Source organism: Dasypus novemcinctus, chromosome 2, assembly GCF_030445035.2.
Source record: "Dasypus novemcinctus isolate mDasNov1 chromosome 2, mDasNov1.1.hap2, whole genome shotgun sequence".
Taxonomy (NCBI): domain Eukaryota; kingdom Metazoa; phylum Chordata; class Mammalia; order Cingulata; family Dasypodidae; genus Dasypus; species Dasypus novemcinctus.
Genome location: NC_080674.1, coordinates 166,776,342 through 166,800,626, shown reverse-complemented (window position 1 = coordinate 166,800,626; position 24,285 = coordinate 166,776,342). Strand labels below are relative to the sequence as shown.

At 38.4% G+C, this 24,285-nt stretch overlaps 1 protein-coding gene and 1 long non-coding RNA gene across 3 annotated transcripts in view; one reads left to right on the top strand and one right to left on the bottom strand.

Annotated features, from left to right (window-relative positions):
• SGCD (sarcoglycan delta) overlaps positions 1–24,285 on the bottom strand; it is a 482,630-nt gene that overhangs the window by 15,046 nt on the left and 443,299 nt on the right. The window lies entirely within an intron of this gene.
• LOC111766038 (uncharacterized) overlaps positions 875–24,285 on the top strand; it is a 40,141-nt gene continuing 16,730 nt past the window's right edge. Inside the window, exons 1-2 of the long non-coding RNA XR_011646987.1 lie at positions 875–2,340; positions 12,276–12,350. This is a non-coding gene — a long non-coding RNA (uncharacterized lncRNA). The remainder of the gene's footprint in view (positions 2,341–12,275; positions 12,351–24,285) is intronic.

The window sequence follows — 24,285 nt, the reverse complement described above, 5'->3', positions numbered from 1 at the left end:
TCTGTGTCTTTGTTCCCATTTTTGTGATTATGAAGTCAGCTCTCAGTCTAACTTCAATTCCACGAGTTCAATTGCAGTCTTTTCTCTTCTGACTTTTGTCTTTGATGTTCTGTGGTGTTTTTATGATACATCTAAAATTAGATTTCGTTTTATTTATTATGCTTTTATCTTTCTGGGTTTTCTGAATGCTTGATTTTGTGTCTTTTGCCACTCTGGACAATGCTTAGCTAATGTGCTTTTGCAAATTATTTTTGTTCCATTCGCTCACTTTTCTCATTCTGCAACTTGGATTAGATATTCTCACTCTCCTTAAACTGCCTTCTGGATAATTCTTCAGATCATGTTCATTTATTTTTCTCATTTATATTTAGTCACAACCACTGGAATTTTTCTTTTTGACATATTTTGTAGAAATTTTTTCTTCATTTTCTAATTTCTTAGCCATTATTACCTCTTTACTCTTTAATCCTTCAATGTATTCTTTACCTTCACAGCCATAGTAAATACACTTATTTTATATTCTCTCTTTGATAAATCCCCAATCTGCAGCCTCAGTGGGTCTAAATTGACTGCCTTTTCCTCCTGCTTGCTCCATTCTCATGGTGCTTTGTTTCTTGATGTGTTTTGTACTTCTTCAGTGTAAGTTTTTATTCTTATCTTATCTGCAGGAATTATTTGAGGCCTGCATTTAAGCTGGTTTTCTCTAGAGCACATTTACATTTGATTCCACCATTGTTTGGGGTCCATGTGAACTAATTTCTTCGCTTGAGGCTTTTAGGAACACGGAGGTGATATGCATTCAGGCTGCAAACCAGAGTTAGGGCCAATTTGAAGTTCCCCAAGCCCAGCAGACATCTTTTTCTTTTCTTTCCGTTCACTGCAATACAGGCACGTTTCCTTACAGTTCTCTGAGTAGAAAGTTCTTAAAGATGAATTAGTTTGAGTTCTAGTTCACATTTACACTTAGGATGTGGTACTTTGTAGTCCCAATTTCACCCATGGAAACTCTCATTAGATCCCCCATTTCATGTGGGCCTGGAGATTTGTTTTGTTTTCATGTCTCACTAGGCCAGTGACAACTGAAGCTGAATTTCATCTTAGTTGAACAAAATCTGTAACGTTAACGTTGGCCTCAATGCTGAGCTTACTTTTCTGGGTTCCCATTTTATTTTAGTTTTTGTATTCTGAATAGTCCTAATTTCTAGCTCATCAATGTATTTAAAATATTTTTTAAAAACATACTTTATTCAGTAGCTATTTATTTATTTATTTATTTATTTATTTATTTCCCCTTCCCTCCCCCCCGCCAGTTGTCTGCTCTCTGTGACCATTTGCTGTGTGTTCCTCTGTGACCGCTTCTATCCTTATCAGCAGCACTGGGAATCTGTATTTCTTTTTGTTGCGTCTTCTTGTTGTGTCAGCTCTCTGTGTATGCGGTACCATTCTTGGGCAGGCTGCATGTTCTTTTGTGCTGGGCGGCTCTCCTTATGGGCACACTCCTTACAGGGTGCACTCCTTGCGCGTGGGGCTCTTCTACGCAGGGGATACCCCTGCGTGGCATGGCACTCCTTGTGCGTATCAGCACTGCCCATGCGCCAGCTCCACATGGATCAAGGAGGCCCGGGATTTGAACTGTGGACCTCCCATGTGGTAGGTGGACGCCCTATCCATTGGACCAAGTCCGTTTCCCTATTCAGTAGCTTTAGTTGTTTTCAGGGGCAGGCTGGTTAGGGCAATTACAGTATAATACTGTTTGGATTACAGGTTCAGATTTCTGTGTTTTTTAAAGAATATTATGAAATTACCTAATCTATAAAGGTTGGCATTCATTCTTTTTCTTTAAATCTTGGTGGTGACAACTTTCTAAGAGACTAATCTGGCCCTAGTTTTCTAGAAAAGCTGCCAGTTTTCTAGAAAACTCTAGAATTTTATAGATACTGTTCAATCATAGAAAACCTCTTTAAGTGGAATATATGTAAGTTCATTATAAGGACTCAACCTTATACAATCGTGGGACCTGGCTAAACATTCTATGTAAGGCTGCTTTCTTTTATATCTGATGCTATAGCCTGAAGCCAGCAAGGCAAGCAATGGCAGAAGAAGGATGTGAACTGGGGCTGTGCAGTGATGAACTGGAACCCACCAAGGTAGACTGGGACCTGTGAAGTCTCTCACTATATCCTAGTCTCCAATTCAGTGGTGTGGGGTTGCTGCAGTAGAAGATGCTGCCCCTCTTTATGAAACTAAGCCTGTACCTGGCCTAGGAATTGGAGAAGCTGAAGGAAGATCTGGTGGAAGCTGGAGAAGATAAAGACCTGGATATTGCCCCACCTGAACAAGGTAAGCCAACAGGTGAGCAGCAACAGTGCCTGGTACCCTGTACCAACCTCCCAGTGTAAAGGGAGAATGGCTGATGCTTCACTTCCACCAACCAAACTTCATGAGGCTATGCTAACTTAAGGAAGGGAATTCTGGGGGAAAAAAGTTGCAAATCCACCACACCATGTCATCCCTGTTTTAAATGACTGACTTGAACACTCTGCACCCAGTGGAATCAATTTCAACTTGTAATACAGAAATTGGTTGAAATAAAATAAGAGTCTGCAAATTTGTGAGGGGAAACTTGGACTTTTCTAATTACATAGGTTCTACTTTTAAGTCAAGCAAGATTACTTTAAATTCAAGCCACTCAAGTCGCAGTAGGTATTTAAATTTTACAAATGAAGCTTCTGAGCTTTGAGAGATCTACCTTTAAAATTTTGAGCTGAACCATCTCTGCAGAATATTCTAGGGTTCTGCTCTAAAGATTTATGAAATGGATTGGATATTTTCATTTGAAGGCCATTTCTCTCAGAAAAGTAGTGATATTCTGTCCTCTAAAGCAAAATAATTTCAAGGTTCGATTTTGTGAAAGGCAAACCAAACCACCACAAAAAACTCTTTTAAATCAATCCTTCATTCTCAGTATAGAACTTGTTGATTTATTTAATAAATATTTATCATAGCAGACCTAAGAGGACACAGAGAAGGAAGTATCTCTCAGGAAGAGACTGGATTTGTTGTATAGATCATTAGGAATTGGCTCATTTGTTTGGTCAACAAACATTTATTGATTTATGTATGTGCAAAATACTTGGGCTACAGATGTAAACAAGATAGAATTAATCCTGTCCTAGTGAGTGTACACACTATTGAGGATGAGATACATTAAGCAACTATTTGTTGATGGTGGTGAGGAGTACTTGATAGACAAGTACAGGGGCTTATAAGAGCTTGTAGTAGGGATCTGAATGCGGGGAAAGCTGATGCTGACATCTGAAAGATGAAAAGAAGTTAGCCTGGTAAAAGAGGCACATTATAAGCAGTGGGAATAGCAGGCATGAAGACTTTTAGGAGGAAAATAATTTTGTAGGTTAAAGAAATTGAAAGCCAATCCATAGAGACTGTGTGATATTTAATAAGGGGTAAGGCAGGCATGGCTTTCCAGAATATGATGAGACAGTAAGTAGTGATGATATTGGGGGGGGGGAGAGTGTGATGATGGGCAAAACAATCTCATTTCTATGTTGTAAAAAGGACTCTGGCCACAGGTTGGAGAGTAGATAAGTGTGGGCAAGAGGACTGCAAGGAGAGGAGCTAGGAATCTGTCGTCATCCAGGCACAACAAGACAGTGACTTGGATTTGATGATGGAATGAATCAAGGATGAAATCAAGTATTTTGAATTTTATAACTGGTATTTGGTGGGAGTTAATCATTGAGATAAGGAAGCATGCAAGTAGAATAGGGCTGGATAGAAATTGTGAGCTCAGTTTTAGATGTTTTGAAGTGGAGATCATGCGAATTCAAGGGGAGATGTTAAGAAATGGGACATGCAGAAAAGTAGGAGATATGTTTGTTCTTGGTTAGTTGATCATGTTTGGTTGATCCGTGTTGCTGAGTTAATGATATTGTGTATATAGAAACTCAAAATAAATATATGAAAACATGATCATATTCAATGCTCTGCTACCTCTTTCTGACTGGTGAGACTAGGATGGTACACTCCAGGAACTTGTTCTCTTAGCCAATTCAGGATGTAGGTTGCATTCTGGTCAGGTAAACATATCCTCTGAAATGGTCTCATCCCACAGTTAGAGATGAGGCAAAGTCCTGACCAGAATTCCATAGTGCCCAGGCTCTGTTTATCACCCTCTGAGGTGGTTTCACAGTACCAGTTTGAAAAAGTATAGACTTTGGCCCAGGGAATATGACAAGGAGAAAATTGGTGGTGTCTCTCATGTTTATGTAGCCCTGGAGAGATATTTCTCTACCAGACCATCATTTCCTGGCACATTTCTGCATTCATTTGAAACCTTTCCTTCTCTGTGCAGATTCCATTTCAAGTACCTGTACAACATGGAAGTCTCATGAATCAAAAACCCACAAAACTTTAAATGCTATCACAAAGTCTGTTTTTAAAATCTCAGGGAATAATTTATTTGCTGTTGGCATTATCAGTTTGTTCTCTCTGTTTCAGGCTCATTTTTTGTTGAAATTGTTTTTGTTGAAACAGTGATTACTTATCCAGATTTCTCGTTTTCATTTCCTTCATCATAAGAATCTACATTAATCACTCCCAAACCTAGACAAGGTTTTAGATCATATTTTCTTCCCATCCTCCCAGAATGGAGACAATGGCTTTTGTTACTTTGGGGAGCGACCTTCAGAACATCATAAAAACTGAGTAATATATGTGATAACTGAAATGGAAGAGGGTTATCTCTGATCTTTCCTAGGAAACAGCAGAAATTCATATCAAGACCAACACCTGGGATTATTGTGTATGTTAGAAGTTTGAGAAAAAATAAATCAGAGAAAGTTCTGCTTGAAAGGGAAATAATTTAAGAAAAAACTGGTTGGAATGGTGATGTTGAAATCACTTGGTCACTCAAAGTCACTGCACGTAATGAGTCCTTAGATTGGCTAAGCCGATAGCCTGGATATTTCAGTGTGGTAAGAAATACCTGGGGAAGTTTTTAAAGTGTGGACACTCAGGCTACACTCCATACAAATTAAATCAGAATGTCTGGGCATCTACATATGCTTAAATTTCTCTACATTAGATGATTTAAGACCACTGATTTAGCAGATCTATGTGTATTGTGTTGCAGATTTGTTAACTTTTAATACAGAACCCTACCCTTCCACTGATAGGAACAGCATGATTATGGTATTGCGGCTGGGGGAAAGTAAACCAAGTTGCAAACAGGTTAACTAAATTAAATATACTTGATGAATGATGATTCTCAGTATCTACTACATGGGCACATGGCATTGCTGTGTATACAAAATTTTAGCAGATCAGTAGGATTCCTTATTCAAAAGAGTATATATGTCTATATCTGCCTAAGAAAGCAGCATTATATATGGCAACTTTTAAAGAGTCTATTTTTCTTAATTTCCCCATTGATCTGAAATTCATTAGTTCTCATTGACTCTGTAGGAGTTCAAAGATAAATTTCTATTTCTTTAAAAAAAATCGCTCCCATATTTCTTTTCTGCTGTTTAATAAACATTAATGGAACACCAACCATTTTGAAGAACCTGCTTTCTATCAATGTAAAGTAATGGTGAATGGGATTTGCATATTAGACAACTTTAAATGCAATGTATTGGCTACTAACACATTAAACACTGTGGCCCAATTAGTGTTCAGCTTAAAAATTCACAATGCTCTCTCTGACCTCATTTTCCTGCAACCCTTATAATTCATCCTGTATTGCTGAGTTAGGCTTTTACAAAGCCTGATTCATAGGAACCTCAGTGGCATAGGGTTTTCAAATGAAAGTCCATTTTGGGTTCCAATAACAGATTTAGATTCATGGGTCAATTAGTGAATAATATTATATGCCATACATGTGGGGTGCTTTTCACCTCCAGCATCATTTGTGAGAAGAGACAACAGAGGTTCAGAGGGCCTGGATGTCATGACTTAGGCCACATGCCTAGGGAGTTGTAGATGACATCTCCTAATTCCTACCCAGGATGTATTATAATAGTTTTTGGTCCTCATTACTGAAAGTAGTTCCCTATGTGGAACAAAAATCTGTCTTTCTGTAACCTGCAATGTCATCTAGAACTTCTGTAGGGAAGCACTCCCAATTTATAAAGATAAGCATCCTGGTGCCCCTGAGGTTTCCTTCATTCAGGCTCCTCCAGTGGGTGGACTCTAGGTCAAGAGATGTCCCCATCATCTTACTTGAAGGAGATGGTAGGCCCCTTTACTTCTTCTCACTCAAGCCGAGCTACTCTTTTCTCATTTCTTTGGAAAACCTACTCATCTTTCTCATCTCAGGACTCTGCAAGTTCTGAGTACTTGGAGTACTCAGGCCTGCTCCTTCTTTTCTGTTCTTGGGATGTTTATTTCCTTCTCATCCTTCAAGTCTCACTCAAATGTCCTTTCTTTCGAAGGGCCCTCCTTGACAATTCTTCCATCACTTTGGGACATTTCCTTCCTGTCACTGAAGCCAAATTTGCAATAATTTACTCATTGCAATCTGTTTACTTATTTTACTCTCTCCTTTCCTTTAGAATAAGTTCTGTGAGGGCAGTGATTTGGCTAGGTTTATGCTCAGCATCAAAGATGTTGCCTCGTGTTCAGTAAGTATTTATTGAAACAATGTCCTTCTTGGGAAATGCCACCCAGCATTGAATACTATACTCTGCTATGTTCTGAGCAAGGCCCAGAACCATGAAAAAGAAATCTTTTATTTTCTCCTTCCCTTTGTTGGTATGATTCTGGACAATTCAAGGGTATGATTGAAATCTAATCACATTAGAATTGGTGGCCATATTACTGGTGTTTCATACTAAGCTTAGAAAAAAACATTCCTCCATCTTTGATCCATTTTTCTCCAATCTACTTCATTCTGTGATGCCAAGGCACCATTTTGCCCTATGTAATACATGACATTTTAATTTTTACATTTAGACTGGTTTCTAACTCTCATATCTTTTAAATTCCTGATTCTTTCTTCTAGCTTAAATTTCATGTCACTTTATAACCTTTTAATCTAAATTTCTTGGGAGGAAAGGTAGAATAATGGTCCAGAGTCAGAATTTTGAGTTTGAGCACCTCTAGCTGCTGCTTGCTTGACTTTCTTGTGTTCAATAGGTATAACCATGTCTCCTTACAGGACTGTTTTGAAAATTAGATGTGCAAATGCCAGTGAAGGCTTAGTCAAGTGCATGGCACACATCGCTAAGTGATAGCTTTTATAATTGCATTCATCCTGATAAGTATTCAGTAATATCTCTCTCTTTCTATTTTTTCATTAGTTAAAAAGGTTTATTTTATTTTTTTTTTAATTTTTTACACTTTTTAAATTAAAGTTAATAGATCACAAAGAATGTTACATTAAAAAACATAAGAGGTTCCCATATACCCCACTCCCCCACCTCATTATTTTGGTAAATTGTATTTTTTTGAAGATATATACATCACAAAAAAAAGTTACATTAAAAAGTATAAGAGGTTCCCGTATACCCCCTATCCCCCCACCCCACACCTCCCACACAAACAACCTCCTTCATAACTGTGGCACACTCATCACACTCGGAGTCTCCCTGTTGCTCAAATGTGGTCATCTCTAAGCCAAACTCAGCATGTAAATACATTACCTTCCCCCCAGCGTGGGACATGACTCCTGGGGATAAGCCTCCCTGGCACTGAGGGATTACTACCAATCACTAACTGCTGATGCAGCTAGAAAGAGACCTTGAATAAAAGGGTCAACTCAGACCAGCAGAATATCTCGGCCTACATATTGGATCAAGTGTTAAAAAATGCTTTTTGACCTTGAATAAAAGGGGGAAATGGCAAAGACAAATGAGTAATATCTATTCATTACCCTTCCTAAACTGTTAGAATTGATGATTTCTTTTGTTCTCATTTTCAATCTCTTCTCTTGCTTTCTTAACATTTCATCATCCACAAGAGGCATCCCACTGTACAGAGTGAACACATGACAGACATTTCAAAGATCTTGAATACAGAGAATAATTTCAACGACAAGTGGCCAGAGAAGTCCATTTTTCTTTCTTGCTATATGTTTGTTACAAGATTTACTTTGAGAGGGAAAAGCTTGACAGATTCTCTATAGAATTTGTCAATTATTTTTGCCAAAAGTCAAAATTGATCAGACGGCTTTAGCCGTCTAACATGACTTCTGTGATTAGAAACTTGGATTTTGTAGTAAAATGTGTTTCTCAGAACCTGAGGTTTCCAAGGTGACTGCATACAAAACTATGGACATTACAATTGAGGTTTTCAAAGGAACTCTCTTTGTAGTCCTCCTAGTATTCTACCAGCCCCAAATCATCACATTCTTCACATGGTAATTCTTTCTACAGTATGAATAAGAAACTAAATAAATGATTTGGATATCAAAGAAATTATGTACATTTCCACTTAATACTATTAATAACTTTCAAGTTTTCCCAGTATTCGCTAATACTCTCAGAACATTTAATGGCCCATGCAACTAGCCTGATTCCATGTGTAGAAGAGAGCTAGGCTGTCAGTTATTTTAATTAAGAACTTCAAAAAAGGTTATTTGGATTTCTTTCCTAAATGAAATCTCTAATTTTGATCAGGATGGGAAGCCAATTCAGACCCAGAGGGTCGTATTTTGTAACAGAAGCAGTGCTGGACTAGGAGTTAGGTGTCTGGATTCTTGTCACTAGGTCTGCCACTAACTTGCCGTAGTCGCCATGGGTACACTTCACAGTACAATGAGAGGGAAGGATTAGCAATTCAAAAGTGCCTCTACCTCACATTTTTCATCAGCATACAGATTTTTGAAGGTTAAATGAGCTTATTGCCTGCTACATGATTATAATGAAAGAGATCTCCTACATGGGATCAAAGAGGCCATGATGATCTCTCTATATCATCCTAAAGAATATGCTGCATTTACTTATTTGTTGTTGCAGAGGTCTGTGGGGACCAAAATAAGTAAATGACACAGCTCTAAGAAGGCTGAAAAATGGAATTTAATGTCTCTGTGGGAACAAATTGTACTTCATTCAAGCTTAATTTTGTAAACACTGTTTAAAAAGTAATTACAGCTAAAAATAATTGCACACTTACTACCTACTAGATACTCTAAATGAAACAATTCTAGGAAGAAGTCATATTATTATTATTAATTAATATGACCACCTAAAAATGGGGAAAATTAGGCTTGGGGATATTAAGCCTAAGGTCACACGCTAGTAGCTAGCAATATCAGCAGAGCTCATGCTTTACCTGAAAACTGCCTTTATTTAATGAGAATAAGAAAATATTATAGTAACTAATATTTTTAGGAATCTGGCAGAGAAATTTCAATCAAAATTTAGAGAATACCTTGTTTAGGTTGAAAGACATTTTGATTAATATAACTATCCACTTAAGATGAAAGTAAACAGTTTTCCATTTGATATTAATTGAAAATTTCTATTTTGGTCTAGCCATGAAATAAATAATTTTGTTCACATCTAACCTGCATACTTTGCCATTTTGTATAATCCATTCCAGGAACCTCTGTTAGGTAAAATGATAGCATGGGAAGTCTGAAATGGTATTGGAAAGAGATGTGGAGAGAGCCCAATGGTCTCAGGCTCAATATGGTTAGCTGGTGGATCATGCGAAGTGCTTTAAAATACATGTATAATAATGATCATTTTGGCAAATGGGACTCATAAAGGTGGGGTGACTTGCCCAAGGCCACACAGTGACTGACTTAAAAAGTTGGAACTCAGGTAACCAGGACTGTCTGGCTTCAAAGCAGCCTTCTCAATACTCTCTCAAATTACTTCTTATCATAGATGATGAGTACAGATCTGTTATGGGGGTCTGGGGTACATGTTTCTTTGAAGTCTCTTGTTTTCAGCTTAAAAAATTAAATGAATTTAATTTGGGGTTCTACATCAAATACCCTTATTTAATAGAAAAACAATTGTTTATTTTCTGATTGGTGAAATAATTGATTTTTTTACCCTAACCTAAAATCTCTGAGCAAAACCTTCCCTGGGATGAAATGTCAAGATTGTACTATGGTTTCGTATACCCCAATTTAAGAAGCACAGATTCCGTCGTAAAGAAGAATGAGCAATACACACAATCTGGGGTCTGAGCTGCCTCTTAGTAGCTATGTGATTCTGGAGAAGTGCCTACCTTTTCTGAGCCTCGGTTTGCTTGTCTACAAAATAGAGGTAATGATGATTCTAATAGTCTCCTTTTTGGGTTGTTTGGTGTCATTGAATATATGCTGATTGAAGGCATACCTCAGGCTCTAGAATACTCTATGACGATGATGCAGTTATGAAGGTAGGTGGAGAAAAGCTATCAACCATGGGGTGATGGTTGGAGGTGCATAATGAAATTTAACTTCCTTCTCTTTAACCATTGTTTTGATATTTCAGTTGGTTCCATGTTAGAGGTGCAATTTCAATCTATGGATGACTTTTGGGGACTTTTGTTCTTAACCTTAGTTTACTGAGGAACAAAATGTAATGGCTTTAATCGTCACACATCTATGGGAATAATTTTTTATGTTTTTACTTCAGAGTTTTTGAGGCAGTTAGAAGTCCTTTCTAGTGCTTCCTATGGCTGGTATTGAGTATATTACACATTTCTTTCATGTTCTTGTTAATTTTATGACATAACAAATGGAAAGAATGCTTGTTCACACTACCCTTTTAAAATTATATTTAAATAAAAGCTCACCCTAGAAAACAGGATGTGTCTCCTTAAAAATGAGGGCTAAAAGACACTGAAAGATAGGATGGTGATAATAATTATAATTATATTGACTAGGTACTTCCTGTGTGTCAGACATTTGTCAAAATCCTTTTTGTGTACCATCTCATGTAATGCTGTGTACAACCCTAAGAAATGTGCTCTGTTATTGTCTTCATTCAGCAAAGGTGACAGGCCTCAGACCCCAGCCCCTCTGCCCCTAAGGCCTATGCTCTGACCCATGATTAGAACTGTTTCTGTTCAGACTGTGGGGGGGGATCAATTAAGGAATATGGAATAAACTAGGTTCTTGTTGCCAAGGCAATTCATGAGAGGAGGTCTTGTTCTCAAAGGAAAGATCATAGTATAATAATGTGCTCATTTTTACTCAGAGTAACAGCAAAATAAATAAAAGCTTTTTAGGAAAACCCAAGGATGATATATAATGCCATATTTTGATGTAAAGCAAATTTGTTACACATGCAATATTTCTGCTAACAATAATGTTGATCAAGATTATTTATTTGCAAGGCATTAAAATCTTTTTTTTTTCAATTACTTACTAATGAAATGCACCAATTACCTTTTGAATGGTGACATATGGTTGTAATCTCTTCCAGTGGGGATAAATCTTGCTTATAAGAGGTTTCAAGGGCTACCTCCTGAACTATTTTAATTACTGATATAAACCAAGATAGAGGATTATTGTCAGATTTATCGATAGATCCTGAATCTCACTGTGATATAGTTCTCTAGGTTAGACAACATTAATCATCAGGTAATTTCCAACAGTTACGCTGCAAATCTGTTATAGGAGGGACGTTTCTATGACCCAGGTGATTTTGGAGCATGTTTATTAATGTGATTGGATCCTGGGGTAACTGGGGAGGAAGACACAAAGGCTGTTGTACCTTTCAGCAAATGTCGAGGGTTTTTTTGGCTAACCATAGGAAGATAGCAATCATTGTTAAAAAGCCTTATGCAGGGACTGTTGGATGAAGAAGAACCAGGTTTCCACCAGTCTGTGAAATGTTCACCTACTACAGTAACTTTGCCCTGAATGGGTTATTATATAGGTCAGGAATTGGGAGGGGAGAAGGTATCAAAATATCATTACTGTGAGGAGCCCACTTCTGAGCAAAGGAGAAATAGCTCCTTCCCATTCTAGGCTACCATGGGTTTCAGAAATGCTTCTGGGATTTATCATTTAGTTGATTTTCCCTGTTTCAGAATATCTATTAGTTTTCTTCAAAAACTTGTCCAAGCTTTGGCTGACCAGCAGCATTATGAGGATGATATTAGTACTGATATGACAGATTGTTGTGAGGATTAAATGAGATAATGAATATTAAGGCACTTAAAACAGTGCCTGGTATATTTTAATATTCAGTAAATGTTAGCTATTATACATTACGGAGTTAAACAGTTTAATATTCATAGGATTGAAGAAGAAACTTTCACCTGTTCTTATCTCCTCAAACTATAATACTTTCTGTATTTTACATGGAAAGAGTACTTCTCTCAAGGATGGAAGGTATTTCAAGGAAAATACAAGGCATTGATTACTCTCCCTGTTCACCACCATGGTAGGTAATTAATACATACAATTATATATATATCCATGACTTAAAATATGCCATAAATATTACTATTATTACTCCTACTTTATACATGTAGAAAATGAGACAGAGAGATGAAAAGAAATTTATCCTTAAGAACTGACAGGTAAGTACAGAGACAGGACCTAAACCCAAATCTAACTTCACAGTTTGTATTCTTTTCAATATGCTTAAGAATTTAGTTTCTAGCACATTCCTGGAAATACCACTTTGTAGACATTCTTAATTCTTGTAAGTCATTTTAAGCACTTGAAGATTCATGTTTGTGGGTTCAAAATATGCTAAATAATTGATTGGCCAAAAGATAATATTGGTCTATCTACATTGTAACAGCTGTCTTTACCAATATTATCAAATATTGAATACTGACTATCCATTTTCAATATATTTATTGAGCTCTAGATGTATGCTAGTCATTGCAGTCAGTGCTGGGGATTTAAAAAGGTACCACTTAATCTTCAGAACAGATTCTATAATTATCCCTGTTTTGCAACTGAGAGGATGAGTAGGTTGCTCATGTTCACATAGGTAGGATGTGGCCAAAACTTGGATTTGAACTTGGGTGCTCTATCTTTAAAATCAGTGCTTATCACACTGACTCCCCTGGGGAAGGCAAATCTGTAAACTGGCAATTAAATTAGAGCAGGAGGCATTTATTGTAAGAGATGTAGAATGAGAATCCAATTTGGAGGGAGGCAGGTCCTTAAGCCGGACTTGGAGGATCTTTAGGGAAGGTTCTCAACAAGAAAGTAAGAGGAAATCAGGAGGAGACTTTTCCAGGTGGAGTAAGCACAGGAGTTTTCTCTGAATGAAGAGGAGTGTAAGGATGAAAGATTGGACCTTTTTTGGCCAAGGTGAGGCATGTGGGCTCCTTCATGAGGACACACTGAAGAGCTTTAAACAGAGTGACATGGTAGGACTGTGTTACAGAGAAGGACCATTTCTATGAAGGCCAACTGAACACAATCTATGGTTCTAGTTGATACTTATCTGTTTTTCACACTCACTGCTCTCACCCTGGTCCAAGGCACTCACATCTCTCTTTTGGACCTTTGAAATAGCTTCCTAAATTTCTCTTCACCATGGTCTCCTCCAATCTATTCTTCACTGCAGCAAGAATGATCTCTTCTAAATATAAATTTTATCATAGCACATACGTCTGTCTTAAAATACTTCAGTGGCTTCTCACTACTCATGGAGTAAGGATGGAAATTCTTAGCATGGCCCACTAAGCCCTGTATTATCTGGATTCTCCCTACCTTTCAGGCTTCATCTCTGATCCTAATCCTTCATCCTGTCTTCAGCCCTCATACATGCCACATTCCTGCCACCATAAATTTGCTCATAATGCTTTCCCCCACTACCAGGGATCTTTAAATCTCAACTCAACCATCACTTCCTCAAGGAAGGCTCTCCTCATCATTTTGCTTCTCAGTTTTCACCTAGTACATGCTCATACAGCATTCTGAGTCTTCCCTTTATAGTGTTTGTAACTATTGCAATTTTACATATATTTGTGAGGAAATTTCTTTGTCTCACAAGACTATTAGCTACACAATTCATATGTTTTATTTACTGTTATATACCATTGGCAGGATGATACTAGCACCTTGTAGGTCCACACTAAATATTTGTTAACTAAGTGAAGGAGTGCTTATCATTGAAACCCTAGGACCTAGCTCAGTGACTGGAAACTTGGAGTCATTGAATAAATATGTGATGAAAGAAAGATATTATAAAGCAGGACTGTGATTACAACTCAATGGAATGAAAGTTTAACCTCTCTCTCTCATCTTGCCTCTCAATTTTGGATAATCACAGTGCTCCTCTTTCATTCCTGGAAGAATGTAGCAGTCCTGGGAGAGAAATCATTAAAAAATATAATTCTATCCAGCTCCACACTTTCCATTAGATTTGATAGTGATTGCATTAAAGGAGCATTTAATCATCTCTAAGCAAAGGAATATTTGATACTATACTTCAAGTAGATAAATTCTCTTCCTTGAATGCTTAATTTACTAGCAAATCAAGACTAGCTAAATGCTTTTACTTTGAATGTGGATGTATTTGGGATTCAGAGGCCAAATGGACATTTAGTAGGTTAGATGGAAAAAACAAAATGACTGGTTCCTCATGGAAAGAATGTGTTTGATTTTTGTGGATCCAGAGGGGTAATCAAGACTTACAAGTAGAAGGGAGAGATTTCAGTTTGTTATAAAGTAACACTTTTCACAATGTGGTGAAAGTTTACATATGAGTCTGTTTACAAAAGTCCAAATGGTTAGTAGTCAGAAAAGTTATAAGAATAATTTCAGAATGGGATGGAGCATTGGATAAAATGACTGCCAAGATTCCTTCTCTGAGATTCTATATTTGGTATAAAGTACAAGCTGCATTTAAAATTTGGGAAAAGGTAGTAAAACACACTATGATAAGGGGAGACTGAACATCCACAGGATGATTTATCATGGTGAATTCTGAGCCTGTAGCCCAGGATATAGTGTAAACCCTAAGCAGAGAGTAGTGGCTCCATAGATTTTATGACAACCTTGCCATCAGGGCTTTGACAATAGTTGTGACAAGACAAAAATTATTAATGAATGAGTATTCACAGCTTTCCTTTCTCCCCATGTCTTCCAAAAAATAAACTTGGCCTTGCCTATTTAGCATCTTATCCTGTTCTCTTACCAACAGAATTTGTCTTTGCTGCTCTGCTTTATCCTTTCTATAGAAATTTCAGAAATAGGAGACAGAACTTGAAAGGAGAGACTAATTTGATCTAACAATTAAGAGAGTGGGTTTGGGAATGAGCTACCAGGTAGGGTTAAATGCTGGAAGAAGACAGAGGTGCTACTATGTGATATTGTAGACTGTGCAGCTGGTTCCCTGTTATATTCTTTGAGAGATGGGAGAATAAAGAGTGGAATTCCTTTTCAATTACCCTTGACTGTCTAATGTGATTCCACTCTAGAGATGAACTACCAGGCACTCAAGACTCAAGAAGATTATGCAGGAATTCAGGAAAGACTGATCACTTCTATTTTTCAGGGTCCAGTATATTGTAAGCAATTGCACTCCTATTCATCAGGAGTCTAGAGATACTAGATTTTTTTTTTTTGGCTTCATATTACCCACTCCCTCACCCCCCTATCCCCCCAAAAAAGGTAAGCAATCAGAAGCAAACTTCCATATGTTTGCAACCTGCATCTGTTCTCACACACTTTGTCTACTCTCCTTTCACTAAGCCTGGGCTCACCATGCTCCCAGGGTTAAAATTCTTCACTTGAGATCTTCTTTCATCTACTTACAAATATCATCTTGCTAGCTTCTCCTTTCTTCCATATCATCAACTTCCCCTCTCTTTTACATCTTTCTCATCAGAATACAAACTTGCTATATTATCTCTATTGATCCCTAAATACATTTCCAGCTACTGCCCTATTTCTCTACCTTTGATAACAAAGCTTCTTTTAATATCTGATTATTTTTACTCTCAATTGACATTTTCATCATCCAATGGTTCAGTGTCTCAGCAGTACTTGACAAAGATCATCATTTCCTCCAACTTGAAATTTTTAATGCTTGGTTACTGGGACACCTCTCTCTTGAGTCTTCTCTTATCTCACTGGCAGTTCATTCTCAGGGTTATATATTGGTTCTGATCTTGAACTACACTCCCTTCTCAGGTGACCCTAACCAGAGCTCTAGCCTGGTTACCTTCTCTATCCTGATGACCCTCACATTGTCATCTGCCCATGTTCATCTTACAGCCTTGCCCATCTCAGTAGACTGCAACCTCATTCTTACAGTTGCTCAGGCCAAAATCACTGGAGTCATTGATTTCTCTATTTATCTCATACTCCACATCCAACATGTCAGAAAATCCTGGCATCTATACTTTCAACATTTATTTGTAATCAATGCACTTCTTAGAACATCTAGTGCTACCACTCTGGTCCAAGTCACTATCATCTCTTCCCATCTCTTCTCTAGATTTTGCAAGAGCCTCTTAACTAGTGTCCTCGCTTTCCCCTCTGCCTTTCACAGTCTTTTCTCATAGGAGTTAGAATTTTATAAATGGCACATTTGGCTGAAAGTGATCCTTGGAATGTAGGCCTTATGTGCAGAGTGACTTCAAATGAAAATAAACAAGTCTTCTTTGGGAGAATGCACTTTAGAGCAGATTTGAGGAGTAGAATACAGCCTCCTGTTGGAGACACTTTAAGTCTCAGCAACCCAAAGTGTGCTCAGAGTCCACAGATGGTAACCATCTCAGACAGGGCTGAAGCTGGCCTTTACCATCATCTAGAATGCCCTATAGCCCATTGATACCTCTCCATCTACCTCTCTGAATATTCTTTCCCTTGTTCATATTGTTCTAGCTTTATCCATTATCTCGTTTGTCCCTGAACACACCAATCAGGCCCCCATCTCAATGTCTTTGCACACAGCTTCCTCTGCTTGGCACATACTCTCCTCAAATATGAACATGGCTCATATCCTTCCTCATTTCAGGTCTCTGCTCAAATGTGTCTAATCAGAGGGACTTTCCCTGACCACCCATCTACCTATTGTTTATTTGTTATAAGATCTTTTGCATCTATTTTCTATAGTACATGCTCAATAAATATCTAATGAATTAATGCTCAGTGTCTATAAATTCAAATGCTTATATTAAAAAGTAATGGCTATGAATATGGTCCCTGCAAGCTCATCCTGTGTCTCAACAGTCTATCTCTCCTCATTCCCTCAGGCAAAGAAGTTAAGGAGTAAAGTCGTCTAGAGGGGACCTCCATTTTAGAAAGTGTTTATCTCGGTATAGACTCTGGAAAAAAGGGATCACTGAAAACTTTTTAGTAAAGAGGCAAATAAGGAATCCTTGTGACCCAACTGTGATCCAGCTCTGCTTTTTAAAAGGCTACTTTGTGGTTGAGGGACAAATATCTATAGCTATTAATAGAATGTTCTTTTGACTTACCTTGTCCTTGCATCTAGGGACTTTCCTAAAGGCCTCCTCCTTGTATTTTTCTATCATCTACCTTTCCATCCATCCAAGATCTTGGAGATATTATGAGCATAGTTCTGACAAGTGGATGTTCCAGGAATTTTCTCATCATATCACAGCTCTTTAAAATCCTGAGTCCTGGTTCTCTCCTGGTATATGTTAACACTAATCAAAGACTCTATTGTATAAAATAACATCATCCACTACAGACTGAGCATTTAGTACTGTGCGATGCAATGCTTTATGTTCACTCAACTAATAATTATTAAAGGCAGATGGTTAGCACAATCAGACTAATTCCTGCCCTCATGTAGTTTATGGTCTAATGGGGAAGATGCACATTAATTCATTAGTCATGACAGTTAATTTAAAAATTACAATAACGACAAGTGCTTCTAATAAGAAGTACATGAGGTTAAAGAAATCTAAATGACTTGCCTGACCGAGGGAGGTCAGAAGAGTTTGCTCTATTGACTCCAGAGCTGTGATATCAAGGGTAAGGGAGGGGTAGAAAAGAGCATTACAGGCAGAGGAAAGAGTTTGTGAAAAAATATGTGGCCTTTTTCCTTTTATTAATAATCTTTATAGAACTTGGAAATAGATCCTTTTATCATAGAGCAGGGATGTGGCAGAGCAGGGATTAGGGACATGTATCTGCCTCCAGAGCCTGTGCTTTTAATCACCAAGCTGCAATGTCCCATTCATACCTGAGGGAATTAAGGAAACATTAATACTGTACTATTTTCTGATTCATCTGCAACTAATGGATTCAGCTTGAAAGGGTGCATTGTTTTTAACTTATTCATGTACTCCTCATTTCTACTACACACGTATATACACTGGGCCTTGTCCTTAGTGGTGGGTGTTCAGTGATGACTCTGATGCAGATCTAGGAAAGCTCATTTGATGGGGTGACAGACATGCTTATATTACAATGTACCTGAGCTTGCACAGGAGTAACCATTTTTGTAAGAGGAATGGGACAGGCATCACAGGGAAAGGGACTTTTGAGCTGCTCATTGAAGGATGTACATGAATTCATCCAGAAGAGATGGGAGAAGGCACTGCAAGGAGGATGCGTGGCAAGTGCAGTCACTGAGGCATGTATCTCTTTCAGGCATCCCATCTAGAGTAACCCATTTAAAACCAGCCCAGTTTTTCCTAGGATTATTTTAAATAGAATTCCTTTGAACTGTTTATTTGCTCTCAACTGATGTCCAGGTAAATGCTTCAGATGTTTTCCTTTTTAAAATACTCAGTGTATTAATTTCACACATGAGGAGGAATCATATTAAATCTCACTACGTAATTAGCCAAACCACAAATACATTTTCAGAAACAAAGATGACTCATGTTGTTTCCTAATTAAACCTTGAGAGGTTTAATTAAAGAGCATAATTTGGAAAAAACTAGTTTAGGAGGAATTGGGGCTTAGCTTCCTGATGGTGTAAACAGAGCTTCTGTGATCCTCCTCTATGGAGGTGGAGGAAACAGACGCATGAACACCGCAACCCGGCCCTTCACGCGGGAGGCGGGCTGTGGCTTCCTGGTGCACAGCACGCTGCTCTCTGAGGCAAGTAGGGGGCTGCCTGATGGTGCAGCATAGCTGCAACAACTTACATCATTCTACTGCACTTGTGCACTTAGACCTAGTGAACACACTGTCAAGCTGGGAACATTGCAAGACAACGGCCACGTGGCACATCTATGGAGTGCTTACTGTATGCCCAGCACCGTGCTCTTTTGCATTAATCCTGCAGTGATTATGCACAACCTCCTGTGAGGGGTTAAAGAATCCGAGGGCATCGAGGTGAGACAGAGCTATGGCAACTTGTCCCAGTTTCACTACCCTCTCTCCATTATGTTCAAGTTTCCTCTGGTAATCAGGGAGACGCTTGTGAACCCTGGAACAGAAAACCTGCCTTTGAAACCTAGGCACTTCCTAGCTGTGGCACTTCCAGCCTCAGTACCTCATCCATAAAATGGGGATAATAAAACCTTAGAAGGTTTGCATAAAACAATGCCTGAGCCAGACAAAGGTAAACACGCCGCTGACATCAGCTGCTGTTAGTCCTTCTACCCCCAGTACTTTCGATTCAATAACAGGCCGGTGTGTGCCAGCAGAATTTTTCATCTGTCACTGAAGAGCACAGGGGGCTCAGAGGCTGATCAGAACTGAAGGGAATTAAAGTATTAAGGTTGTCTTGCACATTTTTTAGTTAAAAGAGCTGATATAGTGGAGAAATTATTGTAGTACAACTATGATTTTATTCCAGTGTTGTCACTGTCCTATTTAAAACCATGCAAGGGCTTCCCAAAACACTTAAAAATTAGATTAAAGCTCCTTACCCTGGCTACCTATGAGGCCCTGTGAGATTAAGCCCCGCTATCTCCTCTTCTTTGCTAAGGACACCTTGGCACACTGGTGTCCCTTCTGCTTCTCAGACAAGTACTTGCTCTATACCAGGCACTGTGCTGAGCACCGATAGGCGGATTATCTCATTTAATCCTCACAGTAGCCTTATGAGGTGGGTACTAGTGTTATCTGTGCTTTACAGTTGTGGAAACTGAGCCCTGACAGGTAAATAACTAGCCTAAGAAAATATAGTTAATAGGAGGTGAAGTTCTATTTCAAACCTAGGCACTTTCACACTGCAGTCCAAACTCTTAACCATTGCAGCTCCAAATTTACCTTGCCTGGCATCTCATAGTTGCTCCAAGTAAATATATGTTGAATGAAATGCCAACGTGGATTAGTCACTCAGAATGGGGAAAAGCCAGCCTGATGAGCAAGCCAAGACTAGTCCATAAAGAAGAAAATTTGCAAATCCTAAATGTTCAAGTGCTACGTGCACACCTCTCTTTTTAATTGGCCCCTGCATAATCCTCATTGAGTTTGAAGCTTGACTTCAGCAAACAAATTGCCCTTTGCTGATGAGCTTTTACCAGCTTTAGAGGCTATAATCTCCTGTCCTTTCCACTTACTGTAAAGTCAGTCAATTTATAATGATTCCATTGAATTTAATCTTCATTACTCATGTTATCTCTTCTCTACCTTCCCCTCCCCATTAGTACTTCTTAATTAATTCTAGGCTCGAGACAAGTGGCAGGCAATATGTTGACTGACCAGATACATTAGAAAAAAATGTAACATGCTTTCCTGAGGCTTCACTGTCATAGAGGTTGAGTTGCTGGGACCAAATGTCAACTTTCACAGTTCAGTAAACCCTTTCCTGAGCTTGTCAACAGTGAACTATAAGAAACACAATCTCTCTCTTTAGTCTTCAGTAGAACAGCATAGATGTTCAACCCCAAGTATTCATGGAAGTATAGATCTCATGAGTCTGACACCAAAAACCCAAGATGAACTTAGACAAGTGGTAAGGAAAAACAATGATTCATTGAAAGGATGCAAGGTTTTCATCAAAGGTTTGTGTTCTGAATGTCTGAAAGGTATACTTAAGTAAACATCTTGAAGGGCTACTTGATAAATTATAACAGGTATGAAAATCCCTGGAACTAATAATTTCATTGGATTAATATATAAATATTAATCACAAGCTTTCAGTTTGAGGTTCTTTTCCTATATGTCAGAGTGATTAAGTGACTGCAGCATTTGACATGATTGAGCTCCTCACCCACCCACACAAGCTGTGACCCTCTCAGAATGGCAAAATTATTTAGTGCTCTTAGGTGGTAAAATAACTTCTGGATTGGGGAAGGGGCTAGGATCAAGCAGCAACGAGGCAGGATGAATGTGAGATGCACAACCTCCTGCTTAGTCAAGGAAATACTAGAGGTTGGTTAAGGGAGCCAAGGGGTAGCAGAAATTTTGGAAAGACCCTCTTGGCTCACAATGGCCCCCTATAACTCCTGAGTTCCCCATAGAGGATCTTTACAGCTGACACAGTATTTATATATTCATTCAGTCAACATTTATTGAGTACCTATTATGTTTTAGGCAATGACTAGTTGATGGGAATATAGAAGACGACAGGCTCCTTGTGAAGCTTACATTCAAGTTTTGGGAGGAGATAGTGAAAAGTAAGTTTCCCATTGCTTTGCGTGCTATAAAGAAAACAGAGGATAGAAAACTACTGGGGTGGAAAACTAGGGGTGCAAAAGAGGTTGGGAAATGCCTTCCTGAAAGATAAGCAGAAGCCCAGGGAGGGCTTTAAGGGAAAAATGTTCAAGTGCAGGGCGGAGAGCAGGGGTTTGAGGGCTCTGTGCAGGCACAGACTCTGCAGGCAGCCACGTGGGCTCCATGGACCGAGAATCAGAAAAAGTGGTGGAGGGGAGCCCAGACCTTGGCTCTAGAGTTTTCTGGGGCCCACTACATGTTGGTCTTTGGATTCCGTGAGAAACCCGGTAAACTCATAATTATTTTCTCTTTCTTAACCTGTGTTGTCTAGTTTGCAATATTTGTAACCAATGATTTCTATTTAATAGGAAAGTTGGAACATTACCTAAGCCCGGAAAATAAACTTTAAACTATTAAATATGAGTTGATAAAATGACTATCTTATCTGACTTGTAAAACTCTCTTCCATACCTACTGTTCATTTTAAGCGATTCGTAAAGATCTGCAGAGCCTGTCATTTACCTTACCCCCTCCAGTAACAATAGCCACAGTATTTGGCTATCACACTGCTGCAGAGGTGCAGACTTATGAGGCATTTTGCTTTGGGGAGTTCAGGAAGAAATTAAAATATAAAACCTGATAACAATAATGCATGTACTGGATTAAAGTTAAAATAGTGGCTCCTAGGCATTCTCAACAAGCAAAGCCAGGTCAGGGCCTGGGGACAACCTTTACCTGAAGTCACAGCAGGAAGTAAAGTACAGCAATTATCACTGCTAACAGAGAGGGTCATCCTCCAGCAAAATACAAGGGATTAAAAAATAGTATGTTGATGCTAATGGCTGCCTGAGCAGTTTGCATCAAAAATCTATTTTTCCTCCCAAGTTTATTTTCCCTCTTATCTCTGCCTGCTTTGTGAAAAAGATATTAAGAGATGCATTTGTAGGAGCTTAATGTTAACTTGGCAGGAAGCCAATGGTGCTGCCTTAACAAGGACTTAAGCTGGAAGTTCTGGAACTCTGCCTCTGCGTACTTTCCATGTGAGGCAAACACTGTAAAGCCTTTCAGAATATTGTTCTGGGTTTTAAAAGTGAACAGATACTAGGCTGTTGTAAACAAATGATGTTGCCCCTAGGTAAAACAGAACTGAAAAAACCACCTCTGTTTTCTCAAAAAGGCATATTTTGACTTGTTTTTCTGGGAGTATTGGAATTGGTAATGGCATCCAATCATCCATTTATTTATTGAGCAACTGTTCTGTATCAGGCCTTGGTCTATGTAGAAATATGTGCCTTTTTTGAAAGTATTTTGTCTACCATTGTTCTTGGGGACAGTGGGAGGAGCCTAAAGAGAGAAATCTTCCTATCCCAGGCACTTTCTGTTCATCAAGCATGGATTATATCCTATAATCCTTGGTGGAGAAGACAGATGAGGAAGTTGGGGGCCCAGGAAATAAGAAAAATGTCCTAAGGTCACATAGAACTATGTTAAATGAGGGCTTTAAGACTGTAAAGCAGGGCCCTTTCTCTGTGCTGCTTCTATCAAAAGAGCCTGATGGGCCAGTGGGGCAAGTTGGCAACCTAATATGCGCTGGGGCGCTGCTTTACCACACGCTGTTTGAGCAACTAGTAAAAAGTGGCAAAGTCATTTTCCTCAAAACTCCAGAAAACAGTTAAAGTGTTCAGTAACTAGTTGAGTGCTGAGTCAAGAGAACGAAACTTAATAAACAGTAGGGTAAGCTCACAATGCCCTTGCTTCTAGGATTAGGAACAAGACAAGGATGTCCACTGTTATTCAACATTGCACTGTACTGGGATCTCTGGACAGAGAAATTAGGGAAGAGAAATTAGGGAAGCATCCAAATTGGAAAGGGAGAAGTAAAACTTTCCCTATTTGCAGATTCCCAATATACAGAAAATTCTGAAAAATGCACAAAAAAGCACCAGTGCTAATAAATTCAGCAAATTGGCAGGGTAGAAGAACAATATGCAAAAATCAGTAGTGTTTCTATACATTACTAATAAACAATCTGAAGAGGAAACCCAGAAAAAAATTCTATTTACGATAGCAACTAAAAGAATCAAATTTGTAAGTTTAAGAATGTAAAGGACTTGTGTTTAAAAAACAATAAAAATTGCTGAAAGAAATAAAAGAAAACAAAAATAGAAAGATATTCATTTTCATGGATTGAAAGACTACATAGTTTTAAGATATAAATTCTACCTTAAGTGATTTGCAGAGTCAATGCAATCCCAGTGAAAATTCTAACAGCCTTCTTTACAGAAATGGAAAACCCAATTATCAAATTTATATAGAAGGGTAAGGGGTCCCAAACATCCAAAACCATCCTGAAAAGGAAGTACCTAGTTGGAGGACCCCTACTTCCCAATTTTACACATTTCTCCAAAGATATACAAATGGCCTATAAGCACATGAAAAGATATCCAACATCCTTAGCCATTATAGAAATGCAAATCAAAACCACAATGAGAAACCATTTCACACCTACTAGAATGGCTACTATAAAAGCAACACACCACAAGTGTTGGAAAGGAGGTAGAGAAATAGGGACACTTGTTCATTGTTGGTAATGTAGAATGGTGCAGCCTGTGGAAGACAGTTTGGTGGTTCCTCAGAAAGCTAAATATAGAATTACCATTGACCCAGAAATCCCACTTGTAGTTATATACTCAAAAGAATGAAAGTAGGGATATTTGCACATCATGTTCATAAGCAGCATGATTCACAATTGCCGAATGGTGAAAGCAACCTATGTGGCCATCAACAGAAGAATGGATAAAATGTGGTATATTCAT